Source organism: Panthera tigris, chromosome A2 (assembly GCF_018350195.1).
Source record: "Panthera tigris isolate Pti1 chromosome A2, P.tigris_Pti1_mat1.1, whole genome shotgun sequence".
Lineage (NCBI taxonomy): Eukaryota > Metazoa > Chordata > Mammalia > Carnivora > Felidae > Panthera > Panthera tigris.
Window position 1 is genome coordinate 20,234,827 of NC_056661.1, and position 13,017 is coordinate 20,247,843.

At 47.1% G+C, this 13,017-nt stretch overlaps 1 protein-coding gene and 1 long non-coding RNA gene across 12 annotated transcripts in view; one reads left to right on the top strand and one right to left on the bottom strand.

Moving 5' to 3' along the window:
- The window catches only part of DCAF1 (DDB1 and CUL4 associated factor 1), an 89,542-nt gene extending 84,590 nt beyond the window's left edge, over positions 1-4,952 (bottom strand). For 4 of the 11 annotated variants that reach the window (XR_006214804.1, XR_006214803.1, XR_006214802.1 and 1 more), the window contains exon 1: positions 4,760-4,933. The gene's annotated coding sequence lies outside the window, so the exon portion shown is untranslated. Of the gene's footprint in view, positions 1-4,759 lie in introns of all 11 variants that reach the window. The other 7 variants (XR_006214806.1, XR_006214805.1, XM_042979039.1 and 4 more) reach the window with 5 other exon arrangements.
- Positions 4,042-11,288, top strand: LOC122236659. Its single transcript, XR_006214808.1, has 3 exons — positions 4,042-4,219; positions 10,801-10,950; positions 11,141-11,288. It is a non-coding gene; the product is annotated as an uncharacterized LOC122236659 (long non-coding RNA).
- The last annotated feature ends 1,729 nt before the right edge of the window (positions 11,289-13,017 follow it).

Here is a 13,017-nt window from a genome sequence, read left to right on the forward strand (position 1 = left end):
TTGGACCCACAAAAGTATGGCCAACTAATCTTTGACAAAGCAGGAAAGAATATCCAATGGAAAAAAGACAGTCTCTTTAACAAATGGTGCTGGGAGAACTGGGCAGCAACATGCAGAAGAATGAAACAAGACCATTTTCTTACACCATTCACAAAAATAAACTCAAAATGGATAAAGGGCCTAAATGTGAGACAGGAAACCACCAAAACCCTAAAGGAGAAAGCAGGAAAAAACCTCTCTGACCTCAGCCACAGCAATTTCTTACTCGACACATCTCCAAAGGCAAGGGAATTAACAGCAAAAATGAAATACTGGGACCTCATGAAATAAAAAGCTTCTGCACAGCAAAGGAAACAATCAGAAAAACTAAAAGGCAACCAATGGAATTGGAAAAGATATTTGCAAGTGACATATTGGACAAAGGGCTAGTATCCAAAATCTATAAAGAACTCACCAAACTCCACACCGAAAAACAAATAAGCAATGGGCAGAGAACATGAATAGACACTTCTCTAAAGAAGACATCCAGATGGCCAACAGGCACGTGAGAAGATGCTCAACGTCACTCCTCATCAGGAAAATAAATACAAGTCAAAACCACACTCAGATACCACCTCACGCCAGTGAGAGTAGCTAAAATGAACAAATCAGGAGACTATAGATGCTGGTGAGGATGTGGAGAAACGGGAACCCTCTTGCACTGCTGGTGGGAATGCAAACTGGTGCAGCTGCTCTGGAAAACAGCATGGAGTTTCCTCAAAAAATTAAAAATAGAACTACCCTATGACCCAGCAATAGCACTGCTAGGAATTTACCCAAGGGATACAGGAGTGCTGATGCATAGGGGCACTTGTACCCCAATGTTTATAGCAGCGCTTTCAACAATAGCCAAATTATGGAAAGAGCCTAAATGTCCATCAACTGATGAATGGATAAAGAAATTGTGGTTTATATACACAATGGAGTACTACTTGGCAATGAGAAAGAATGAAATATGGCCTTTTGTACCAACGTGGATGGAACTGGAGAGTGTTATGCTAAGTGAAATAAGTCATACAGAGAAAGACAGATACCATATGTTTTCACTCCTATGTGGATCCTGAGAAACTTACCAGAAGACCATGGGGGAGGGGGAGGGAAAAAAAGTTAGAGAGGGAGAGAGCCAAACCATAAGAGGCTCTTAAAAACTGAGAATAAACTGAGGGTCGATGGGGGGTGGGAGGGAGGGGGGGTAGGTGATGGGCATTGAGGAGGGCACCTGTTGGGATGAGCACTGGGTGTTGTATGAAACCAATTTGACAATAAAGTTCATCTTAAAAAATTTTTGTAATTAAAAATAGGAAAAGCCAGGACCCAGGAGGCTGGAGAAGCAGAGCAGGAGCTATACATGGCCTGTAGAGTGGTCCTCTCTAGAACCTTTGCTCCACAATGCCTGCAGCCTCCCTACCCCTGCCAACACACAGCCACACAATTGATGGCACTCCCAGACTGCCACTCTGGGAAGGGGAGGAGACGGCACCCTTGTTTTCCAGGCTGCAGATGCATTCCAAGCATATTCACTGATACATTTCACAGCACAGGAACGTGTGCCAGATACACAAGCATGCACACCTATGCATTGGCACCAGGCCTCACAGACAACATTTTGACATCTAAGCACATACAAGCATAAATCCACAGATAGTCCAGGCCCACACACCTGGTTTGGTTCGGCACATTGTCTGTGAATCACTGGAAAGAGATTCCTTGGCCTCTTTGGAAGAACATCTCTGGACTGTCCTCCCCTGCTCTGCCTGTGCTGAAACCCTCCCTATGGTGTGCCTCAGAAACAGCAGGCACCATCCAAAAGTCATGCTTACAGGGCTGCCTGGTGACATATAAAGGGCAAGAGCAGCCCATCCCTGGCCCCAACACCAAGAGCTACAGAGTTGGGTATGTTCTACCTGCCCTTACCCCTAAGCATGCCCGTGTACTGGAGTAGGAAAATCAATAGCACCAAGGCTTCTGGGCCTCAGGATGTTCCACCCCTCTCTGCCACCCCTTCTTTCCAGTCACCTACTTCCAGGCTCACTAGATCCGGGTGTTCTCACCAGCGCATTCCCACACTGGTGCCCACAGTTCCTGGGCCTCCTCCTACAACTCCTTGGGACCAGAAGATCAGGCCAGCTATCCCACATCAACCCCCGCTCCACTGTTGGCTGAACAAGACTGCTTCCGCAAGTGTCCAAGTGTCACAGCAGCCACCATGGAGTAGCTTAGGGCTGTGAGGCTCTGAGGGCCCCAGTGTGGACAAAGAGGGAATTCCAGTCATTCATTTGGTGCCCTCCTCCTGCCTGGGAACCTTGGCAGCCCCCTAGAAAAATAGAACACTTACCACCATTGCCCATGAGGTGTGCAAAAAACCACTCCTATATGACAGCATCCACATCCACCACTCTTGTTTTGCAGAGGGAAAAAATGAGACTCCACAAAGTTTGAACCCCACCTTGTCCAGTGGCCACAGTAGCTGTGGTCTCCAGAAGTCAGTCTCTGCCTCCTATTCCCACAGGTTCAACTTCATAGAGGGGCCTGAGGCTCAAGTAGGAAATGAAGCAGACCACCCCCCCAACCCCCCCCCCCCCAGCTCCCACCTACCAGGGTCTCAACAAGACTGAAGAGCCTCCGGAAGAGCCCCATGCAATCTTTAGGACATACTTGTATTTTTTTATATATTTTTCATCTGAAATTAAAAGTGAACTGGTCATCCTGGGGCACCTGGGTGGCTCAGTGGGTACGGCATCTGACTCTTGATTTTGGCTTATGTCATGATCTCACGGTTCACGGGACTGAGCCCCGTGTCAGGCTCTGCACTGACAGTGTGCAGCCTGCTTGGGATTTTCTCTCTCCCTCTCTCTCTGCCTCTCTCACAAGCATTCTCTTACTCTCTTATCAAAATAAATAAATAAACATTTTTAAAAAGTGAACTGGTCATCTTATATTTTATCTGGCAACACCACCTCAGAACCACTGCTCAGCCCTGGACCCCAAGGACTCCCTGCATGTGGTCCCCAGAGCCTCTCTTAAATCATCTGCAAAATAGTTAGAAGCAAATAAGAACAGCTGTCTCCCAAAGGGTTTCATTAGACAAGCAAAGCAGTCAAGGCTCCTTTAGCCACAAGCTGATGATGTGAGTGCTATTAGGCTCAAATTCTTCCCATCTACCCTTCTCTCTTTAACCCCATTGGTTGTGGTCAAGAATAAGAAAATAGTTTTTCCTCTTTACTGGGAAGAGTTTGCAGATGGAGATGGGTCAGCAGTGGAGTCCAGCCTGGGAAGAAAATAGACCTGCATCCTAATACTGGTGCTCCCATTTACCAGCTGTGGAACCTTGGCCTAATCACTCCGCCTCCCGAGCTTCAGTTTCTTTTGCTGGAAAGTAGAAATAACATCTTCTTTCTAGCATTGAGGATTAAATGTGATAATGCATGTAAAATACTCGGCTTGAGGCCTACCACACAGTAAGTGTTAGAGAAGTGATGACTATTCCTATTTTGATTATTCTTGGTCTAATGCTGTCCCTGTTTAAGTTCTTCAGCTGGTTTCTCTTTGCTCCCAGGACTAGCTGCTGGCAGAGCTCAGGTTTTCCTCATTTAAATGAGAAATGAGCTCCTAACCAGAAAAAAATCCTAGGGAATATTTTCAAAAGTGCTGGGAAGTAGCAAAGGAACCACCCTGGGGGGGATCACCTGTCCACCTCTCTGTCCCACCCCAGAACTGAAAATTGCACGGGTCAGAGGGTGGTTTAAGAAGATCTGTTCCTAGGCCTCCAGATGCTTTAAGAGCTTTAAGAGCTACCACTGATCAAAGGTGAAAGTAGTCAAGGCCAAGGAGCCCCTTAGATGTAAAGCCAGACATGTCACCTTCCCAAACCAGCCTATCCACCCTGCCTCCCTGCTGGGAGGCCTGTATCTAGAATCCTTGCCCAGAGCACACTTGCTTCTTTCTCTGGGCCCTCTAGCAGGATGGTGATGTCACAAAGTAGAGGGCAGAGGGGGTGGCCATAGATATACCCTGGACTACCCTCACAGTGAACCTGCCCATCACAAACAAGGGCTGCAGCATGAAGGGGGCCAACCTCTGCCTTCCAGGTACCTGCACTACCTATCAGATGACAGCCTGGCTGCCAGTTAGCATCCCTGCTGACTCCTGTGGCCTGCCCTTTCCAGAGACTATGCTCCAGGTAAGAGGGTGAGGAACAGGTGCAAGGAAGGTAAAGAGAAAGCACCCCCAGCCTCTTTTGCCTCACGTTCCTGGAATCATAAGTTCTTCCAGGAGGAACAACAGTGGAGTCAGAATTGGAGAGAAAAGACCTTGGATTTTTGACAATACCTGTTTGTGGCCATGAAACCTTTCTATGGAATTCAGGGATCTCAGTCCTGACCTATTTGAAGGTACTCTGGAGACCACAGGGGCAGACCCTGATGAAGACTCAGGTCACATAAAACATCTATCAGTCTTTTTACTTTGAAAAGCCTAGAGAAGATTAGCTTTGTGTAACGGAAGGAGGCTCATCTGACTTCCCATTCAGAGGCCAGAGACCCACCGTCACCACCACCACTTGAAGTATCCACCACCTCCTGCCCCTCCCTAAACCTTGCTGCAATGGGCCTGGACCTCTGAGACATATTGCCAGGGTAGCCAGGAATATCCAGTTAGGTCTGGGAGTTGAAGTCATTAAGGAAAGGTGTTTCTAAGTGTAGAAGATGTCCTGGGCTCTTACCATGAGGCAGTTCCTCTTCATTCCCTCAGAGGTGGGGGTGTCTCTCCATGAAAAGTCACACGGTGTTTCTGGGGGGAGCCCCTCTGTCTAGTTCCTGCTTCATCTGGTCCAAACTTGTCACAAGATGGCCTTTTGTGAAGTCACAAAGCTGGCTGCCTCCCCACAGGACCAGGGACCAGGACAACCAGGGATTAGTGGGAATTACTTGGGGCTATGGAGGGCTTCAGAAGTGGCCTTTGGACTCTGAGGGAGGTGGGGGGTCTGGAGGGGCTCAGGTTGTAAAGCATGAGGGGGTCAGTCGGAGACCTGGGGATGAGAACAGTTTCTCAAATCTTGGTCATTGCAGGGAGGTAAGAACAGCAGGCGCCTGGGTCTGTGGTCTGTGGTCTTTGGCCATCATCCTGTCCCTTGAGACCCAGAGGAAGAGGGTGAATAGAGGGCCCCACCCCAATTGAATACATATAAAAGTTCTGATCACTGATGTTCTGGATGTTCCATGGCAAAGAGAGGTTAAGACCTCTGAGCTGAGGATTCAGTCTTCCCCTCAGTGCAATCCATCGATGGTCATTCACTTGTGGTTGAATTTTCCACCTGTTTCCTGGGCAAGCGCATGCTCTCACATTCTTCTGCATTGATAAGCAGCCCCGTTGGCCTTGGGATACCCTCACCCGTTGGACTGCTCAGAGGAAGAAAAAGGTTGGGAGAATAAATGGGAATACCCAGAGCCCACTCTCTCCAGGGTATAGAAATTTCTACCACCAGAGAAGCTAACCCATAAAAGAAAACAGGAGGGAGAAGAAAGTTTCACTACATATAGTATACAAAGTCAACCACTGCTGTGGAAGGTCACAGTTTGTAGGGGGAGGGGGGGGCGAGATTCAGGAGAGCCACTTGATTGAAGTCTTGTTTAAAAAATTTGTTTTAGGGGCACCTGGGTGGCTCAGTCGGTTAAGTGGCCGGCTTCGGCTCAGGTCATGATCTCGCGGTCCGTGAGTTCGAGCCCCGCGTCGGGCTCTGTGCTGATGGCTCTGTGCTGATGGCTCTGTGCTGATGGCTCGGAGCCTGGAGCCTGGAGCCTGGAGCCTGCTTCTGTTTCTGTGTCTCCCTCTCGATGCCCCTCCCCCATTCACGCTCTGTCTCTCTCTGCCTTTCAAAAATGAATAAATGTTAAAAAAAAATTAAAAAAAAAAAGAAAAAAAATTTGTTTTAGTATTTATTTTTAAGAGAGAAAAAGAGACAGAGCACTAGTGGGGGAGAGGCAGAGAGGGAGACACAGACTCTAGGCTCTGAGCTGTTAGCACAGAGCCTGATGCAGGGTTCAAACCCATGAACCTTGAGATCATGACCTGAGTCGAAGTCAGACACTTAACTGACTGAGCCACCCAGGCACCCCTGAAGCCTTGTTTAAAAAAAATCAATAGGGGTGCCTGGGTGGCTCAGTCAGTTGAGCCTCCAACTTCAGGTCAGGTCATGATCTCACAGCCTGTGAGTTCAAGTGCTGTGTTGGACTCTGTGCTGACAGCTCGGAGCCTGGAGCCTGCTTCAGATTCTGTCTCTCTTTCTCTCTCTCTCTCTCTCTCTCTCTGCCCCTTCCCCACTCACTTTCTGTCTCTCTCTCTCAAAATAAATTTTTTTAATCAATAAAAAATATTTTCTGTGAAGCTAAGGATTCCTGAGTTTCAGCTCTATGCCTCACCTTGTATCCTGTGTCACTTGGGCTGAGGAGGATGCAGCACATGATGGAGATGACATGTCCTGCTCTCAAGGGCCCACAGTCTAGGAGCTGAGTGACTGTGCCCAGCTGCCTTCCTTTTTTTTTTAATTTTTTAAAATGTTTTATTTATTTTTGAGAGACAGAGAGAGACAGCATGAGTGGGAGAAGGCAGAGAAAGAGAGGGAGACCCAGAATATGAAGGCTCCAGGCTCTGAGCTGTCAGCACAGAGTCCGACATGGGGCTCGAACTCACGAGAGCCGTGAGATCATGACCTAAGCCGAAGTCGGAGGCTCAACCCACTGAGCCACCCAGGTGACCCCCCCCCCCCAAGTTGCCTTCCTTAAAGAGAAAGCTATGGCCCAGGAAGTGGTGGGGCAGCCTGGAATCCCTAGGGCCCTACCTCCCAGGTCAGGTCCCTACATTTACCTGAAGGTAAGAACAGACTAGAATCACGAGGGCTTTTGACATTAGAGCCAAGGCAGCTTCACACTGTCTCTCGGGGGCTGAAGTTCTGGGTCTTGGGGTCATTCATTCTGTTAAGAGTGGCCCTCCCCCATGTGGCTCCTCTCTTGGCCATTTTTGTTGCAGCATTGAAGCCATACTTCCACAGAGGGTCTTCTACTGTATACTCTATGGAGCCTGCGAGTGTGCTGTGGGGACAGGCCTGGTCTAAGGGGTAAAAGACTAGAGGGCGACCCTGGGCAAGTTTCCCCATCAGAAGTTTACTAGAGCTACGGTTTTTAAATTTTGTTAGTATTATTTTAGTGTAGAATCCTTTTTTTTTTTTTCCCAGTGAAATCTTGTACATCTGTTCATTAAGTAGAAAAAAGAAGCCATGTTGGGAGTTGGAGGACACCGTGTGGCAGAGTTCCTACCAATTCTGAGGAACTCCTTAGGATTCTAAGGAACTCAGTTTGAAAACCATCTGTCATGTGGCTTCCAGACCCATCTTGGCTTAGCCTGCCATAAATCTGTGACTTCAAAGCCCAGGCTTTAAAAAGAAAGAGAGCAGGCTAAGGAATACCACATTTAGTGGCCACCTCAGAGTCCTGTCCTGAGTAACTTCCCCCACTATCACTTCCAGTTCCTGGTCCTGGCTCGGCTTAATTACAACCGCCAGTACATCTCCAACCCACCTCTCACCTAGCCCTCTACTCCTAACTTTGATTCTCTTTTATGGGTTCTGAAATCAGCATCCAGGGCTCTGTGGCCCAAAGCCCACATAGGTGTCCTAAGTCAGGAGCACATCAGGCACCTTTCTGAACCTGAGTTCAGTAGGCAGGAGACAGGAGATTCTCATTCTCTGGGTAGCATTCAGATTTGCCTCTCTTCTGAGATTCTTGTAGCCTCCAGAATTGTCCTTGTCCTTTTTTAAAGTTTTTTTCGGAGTTTTTGTGTGGGTTTTTGTTTTTTTTTGAGAGAGAGTACACACGTGCATGTGAGTGGGGGAGAGGCAGAGAGGGAGAGGAGGAAAGAGACACTCAAGCAGGCTCCACACTCAGCACAGAGCCCAAAAAAGGGGCTCTATCTCACAACCCTGAGGCCATGAGTTGAGCCAAAATCAAGAGTCAGACACTCAACCGACTGAGCCACCCAGGCGCCCCTCTCCTTGTCCTTTTTTGAATGCAGGACATACTAATTTCATGGGGCTGCAAGCCTTACCTAGGAGCCAGAAAATACTCAGGGCAGCCTGGGTGGAGAGCAAACCCTGCCCTCCCCCATTTCTTTTCCTCAAAGATGCAGAGCAGAGAGCAAGGTGGGCTTCCCACCCCCAAACCTGTTAGGACTGGATTCCAGGGGCTTTAGTTTCAAAGAATCCATAAAAAGCATCATGGCCTTGGCTACTCTGAGGAGGACCAGAAATTCAAGAGGGCAGAGTAATGGTGCTGTGGACCTTGTTACAGAGAAAGGTAGTTACATTGTAGCAGAAAACAAAGGCTACTGCTTTTTCTCTGCCCTGATGGCTAGGGAGGCAGGGCAAAGACAGCAGACATTCCCTAGGGCCAGGCATGGTGAAGCAAAAACAAGGCTCTTCAGTAAGCTGAGAGGCTAGTACAAGGTTCTCCGCCCTAGCTGCACATTTGAATCACCTGTGGAGTTTTGATGATCTCCCAGTGCCAGGAGCCTGTTCCAGATCAATTAAATCAGTATCTCTACAGATGGGTCACAGACACTATTGTTTCCCAAAGCTCCACAGGTGATTCATTCACAGCCAAAGCCAAGAATACTGGTCTGGGGTGAGAAGCTGGCATCAAACAGAATGTGGATGTGATGCTCTTCACCCTGAGGTGGGCCTGGAGACTTGAAATCCTGGGGGCCTAGTGAGCTGGGCCCTGCTGCTACTGGAAGCCATGGGATCCTCTGTTACTCTCCTACCTACATACCCACTCACCTGCCACACACACACACACACACACACACACACACACACACACACCAGAGCACCTATTCCAGTGAAAGTGGGACAGAAGGCTCAGTGATCCAGCCCCAGGGAAGGAGAGCATGCGCCCTGATTTAGAATCCTGACCCTGCTCCTCTTTAGCTATGTGGCCTGACAACACTTCTGGGTCTCAATTTCTCATCCATAAAATGGGGCAATAATGCTTACTTTGAAGGTGGTTACAAGGAAGTACCCAGCTCACAGGAAGAGCACTAGAGATGGGCCGCTAAGCAATAGGAGCCCAGACTCCCTCTGTCAGCTGAGACATGGCCATAGGGATCAGCTGTCCAACTCTCTGGTTTTTCACATGAAGATCTCAAAGTCCAGAGGGGAGAAGTTTTCCCAGGATACACAGCCAGCCAGAACCCAATCTCCCTCTGCCCCAGGAGCTTCACATCATGGCAGCCTTCCTGTGTTGGGCTTTAGCTCTCCTCATCCAGCAAAAGTCCAAAAATGATCTCTAGGGCTTCTAAAGAAGTAAGCAGGGATTTTATAATAACCTTTAGAATGTCTTATTGGAGATTCTTGGCTGACCTTGGGGTAGAGGGTATCCAATCTGGCCATTTGGCCCCAATGGGCTATTTGTCTCCACTCCCTTCTGATAGTCCTTATCCTAAAAAGAAGGTTCATCACCTCAGTGCTAAGGGTGAACCCCCCCCCCCCGCCGGCCTCCCGAGGCTGAGGACTACAGAACAAGGATCCACTCTGCCCCTGAGGCCTGGGCCTTGGGTTAGAAAGAGTGGGCAGGGCAGATTGCTTTTCCATATAAGCTCTTTTTGTACTTTAGCTTCGAAGCCACTGAACATGTACTGCTTTGGTAAAAATAAATCGTATTGAAAAGTAAAACTATACATGTCACCATACATTTGTCCAAATCCATAGAATATACAAACACCAAGAGTGCTAATAAACTACAGACTCTGGGAGATGGTGATGAGTCAGTGTAGGTTCACTGATTGTGACAAATGTACCACTCTGGTGGAGAATGTTGGTAATTGAGGAGGCTGGGGTGAGGGAGGAGGCGGGTGTGGGGGGGAAGTGTGGGGGCTGTGTACTTTCTGCTCAATTTTGTTGTGAATCTAAAACTTCTCTAAAAATGTTAAGTAGAGGGGCACCTGGGTGGTTCAGTCGGTTGAGTGTCTGACTTTGGCTCAGGTCATGATCTCGCAGTTCATGGGTTCGAGCTCCACATAGGGCTCTGTGCTGACAGCTCAGAGCCTGGAGCCTGCTTCGGATTCTGTGTCTCCCTCTCTTTCTGCCCCTCTCCTGCTTGCATTCTGTCTCTCTCTCAAAAATAAACATTAAAAAATTGTTTTAATAGAAATAAAAATAGTAAGTAGATAGAAGTAAAACTGATATATACAGAGAATAATAGTACCCTTCCCATGGTGTCTGCAAGGATTATATGAGCTAATGAACATTAAGGACTTAGCCTGACCCAGGTAATTGCTCAGTATGAGTTGGCTTTTGTGTTTTATTCTAAAGCCATCTCTGTCCCGTGGTTTCCTCTCAGCTGCCACTCATGAGAGGGAGATGGTGGGAACAGATCTTTCCCACCCTTTATCTCAGGATGCTGAGGCACCAGAGGCTTTGTCACTAGCTCAGTCACATGGTTTAACTGGTGATGCTACAGCCAGGCCTCTGGTGAAAGTTACTGATCTTTGTGCAGCTAGAGTTCTGCACTAAGTCCAGGCAGACACAGAGCATCTTCTTTGAGCAAGGTCCCATGCTCAGACCCTCAAAGTGTTCTTTCAACAGTCCTACAAGGTAGGCATCATTGCTCCATTTTAACAGATGAGTAAGCTGTGGCTCAGAGAAATTAACTAACTTGTCCAAGCCTGCTCGGCTATAAGGGCAAAGTCCAGAACTCCTGCTTTCTCCATCAGGAAAGGAGGCACAGGAGGTGAGCATTCGGCCAGTACCCTAGCTTGACCTACGGTACTTATCCCCTCCTCCAGCAGCCTTTCGAAGATGCCACCTTGGAGGACAACATCTTCTTCCCAGAAGGACTTGAGCAGCCCAGTGGCATCCCCCAGGTCTGTTGGGATACCTGCTCTGGGGAAGGATGAGGAAGCATCCCAACCCCTCTCTTTTGGAGTCTGGAGTTGGAGATGCTGGAGTATAGAGGGCCTGATTCCCCATCCTCCCTCTCCCAGCCTACCTAGCTGCCTTTTTAGGCAGCTCATTCTTCCCTGTGTTAACTTTCTTGCCTACTTCCTTCTTCAGGTGAAAGGGAAATGATGAAGATGAGTTATCCTGGAGGCCCAAACCTTCAATGTGGTAGCTGGGCATAATCTGGGAAGGCTTCCTGCAAGTGGTAAGGGTCAGGGCCAGACTGTAAAAAGTGGAAATAAATAGATGGAGAGAACCATGGGAAGAACCCAAACTGTGATTTCCCTCTCCTTCTTAGAACTGTAGGTGCATCACTTCCTAATAGACACTCATTTGCTGATTCTTTCATTCATTGATGGAGTACCATGTGCTGGGTAGGAAACAGGGTTCTACCTCATGTCCACAGGCTCTTCAGGTTGATAGCCACACAAACAGCCATACAATGTGACAGTGGCTGTAATGAACATGTTCTGGGACCCCACAGGCTGCTAAAGCGCATCAGAGCATTCAAGAGAGTTGACATGTGGCTCCTTAAGGACCAGCTCTGTGTTTCCTAAACCCCAGATATACTTACATAGGAAACAAATGGTTTTTATAAAAACAAAAAGTTCACTTTGCTCTCACACAATGTTCAGTGTTCCATTGTGTTTGTAACCCCACATCCAACTATGGAAAAGTTTCTCTGGATCCCAGTAGTTCTTAACTCTTTTTTTTTTTTCTGTTTTTTTTTTTCTTTTATTGTGATAAAATACATATACATATAAAAGTTTACCCTTTTAACCTTTTTAAGTGTACAGTTCAGTGGCACTAAATATATTCATAATGTACAACCATGACCACCATCCATCATCTTCATTGTAGCTCTTTTATTTTTTAAAATTGAAACTCTCTACCCATTAATATTAACTCCCCATTCTCTGTTCCCCCCAGTCCCTGGCAACTACCATTCTACTTTCTGTTCTGTGAATTTGACTGCTTTAGATACCTCAGGTAAGTGGAATCTTACAGAGGCGCCTGAGTGGCTCACTCGGTTAAGCTTCCAACTTTGGCTCAGGTCATGGTCTCGGGGTCTGTGAGTTCCAGCCCCACATTGGACTCTGTGCTGACAGCTCAGAGCCTGGAGCCTGCTTTGGATTCTGTGTCTCCCTCTCTCACTGTCTCTCATGCTCTGTCTCTCTTACTCTCAAAAATAAATAAACATTAAAATTTTTTTTAAAAAGTGGAATCTTACAGTATCTGTCTTTCAAATGACTGACCTCAAGATTCCTCCATGTTGTAGCATGCAACAGGATTTCCTTCCTTTTAGAGGCTAAATAATATTCCACGGTATGTATATATCACCTTTTGTTCGTGCATTTATGCATCAATGGACACGGGTTCCTTCCACATTTTAGCTATTGTGAATAATGCTGCTATGAAACATGGATGTATAAATATCTCTTTGAGATGCTGTTTTCAGTTCTTCGGGGTACATACTCAGAAGTGGAATTGCTACATTATATGGTAAATCTAGTTTTAATTTTTTGTAGAGCCACTGTACTGTTTCCACAGTTGCTGTGTCATTTTACATTCTCACAAACAATGCAGAAAAGTTCCAATTTCTCCACTTCCTCACCAACACTTGTTCTTTCTGTTTATTTTTTTTTTTAAGTTTATTTATTTTTGAGGGGGCCTGGCAGACAGAGAGCGTGAGACACAGAATCCGAAGCAGGCTCCAGGCTCTGAGCTGTCAGCACAGAGCTCGATAAGGGGCTCAAACTCATGAACTGTGAGATCATGACCTGAGCCGAAGTCGGACACTTAACCAACTGAGTCACCCAGGCACCGCTATTTCTGTTTATTTCATTGCTAATGTATAGAAATGAAACTTATTTTGTGTGTTGACTTGTTTCCTGCTACTTTGCTGAATTCGTTTATTAGTTCTAGCAGTTTTTTTGTTTGTTTGTTTGTTTGGAATCTTTAGGGTTTCCTACATATGAGATCCTATTATC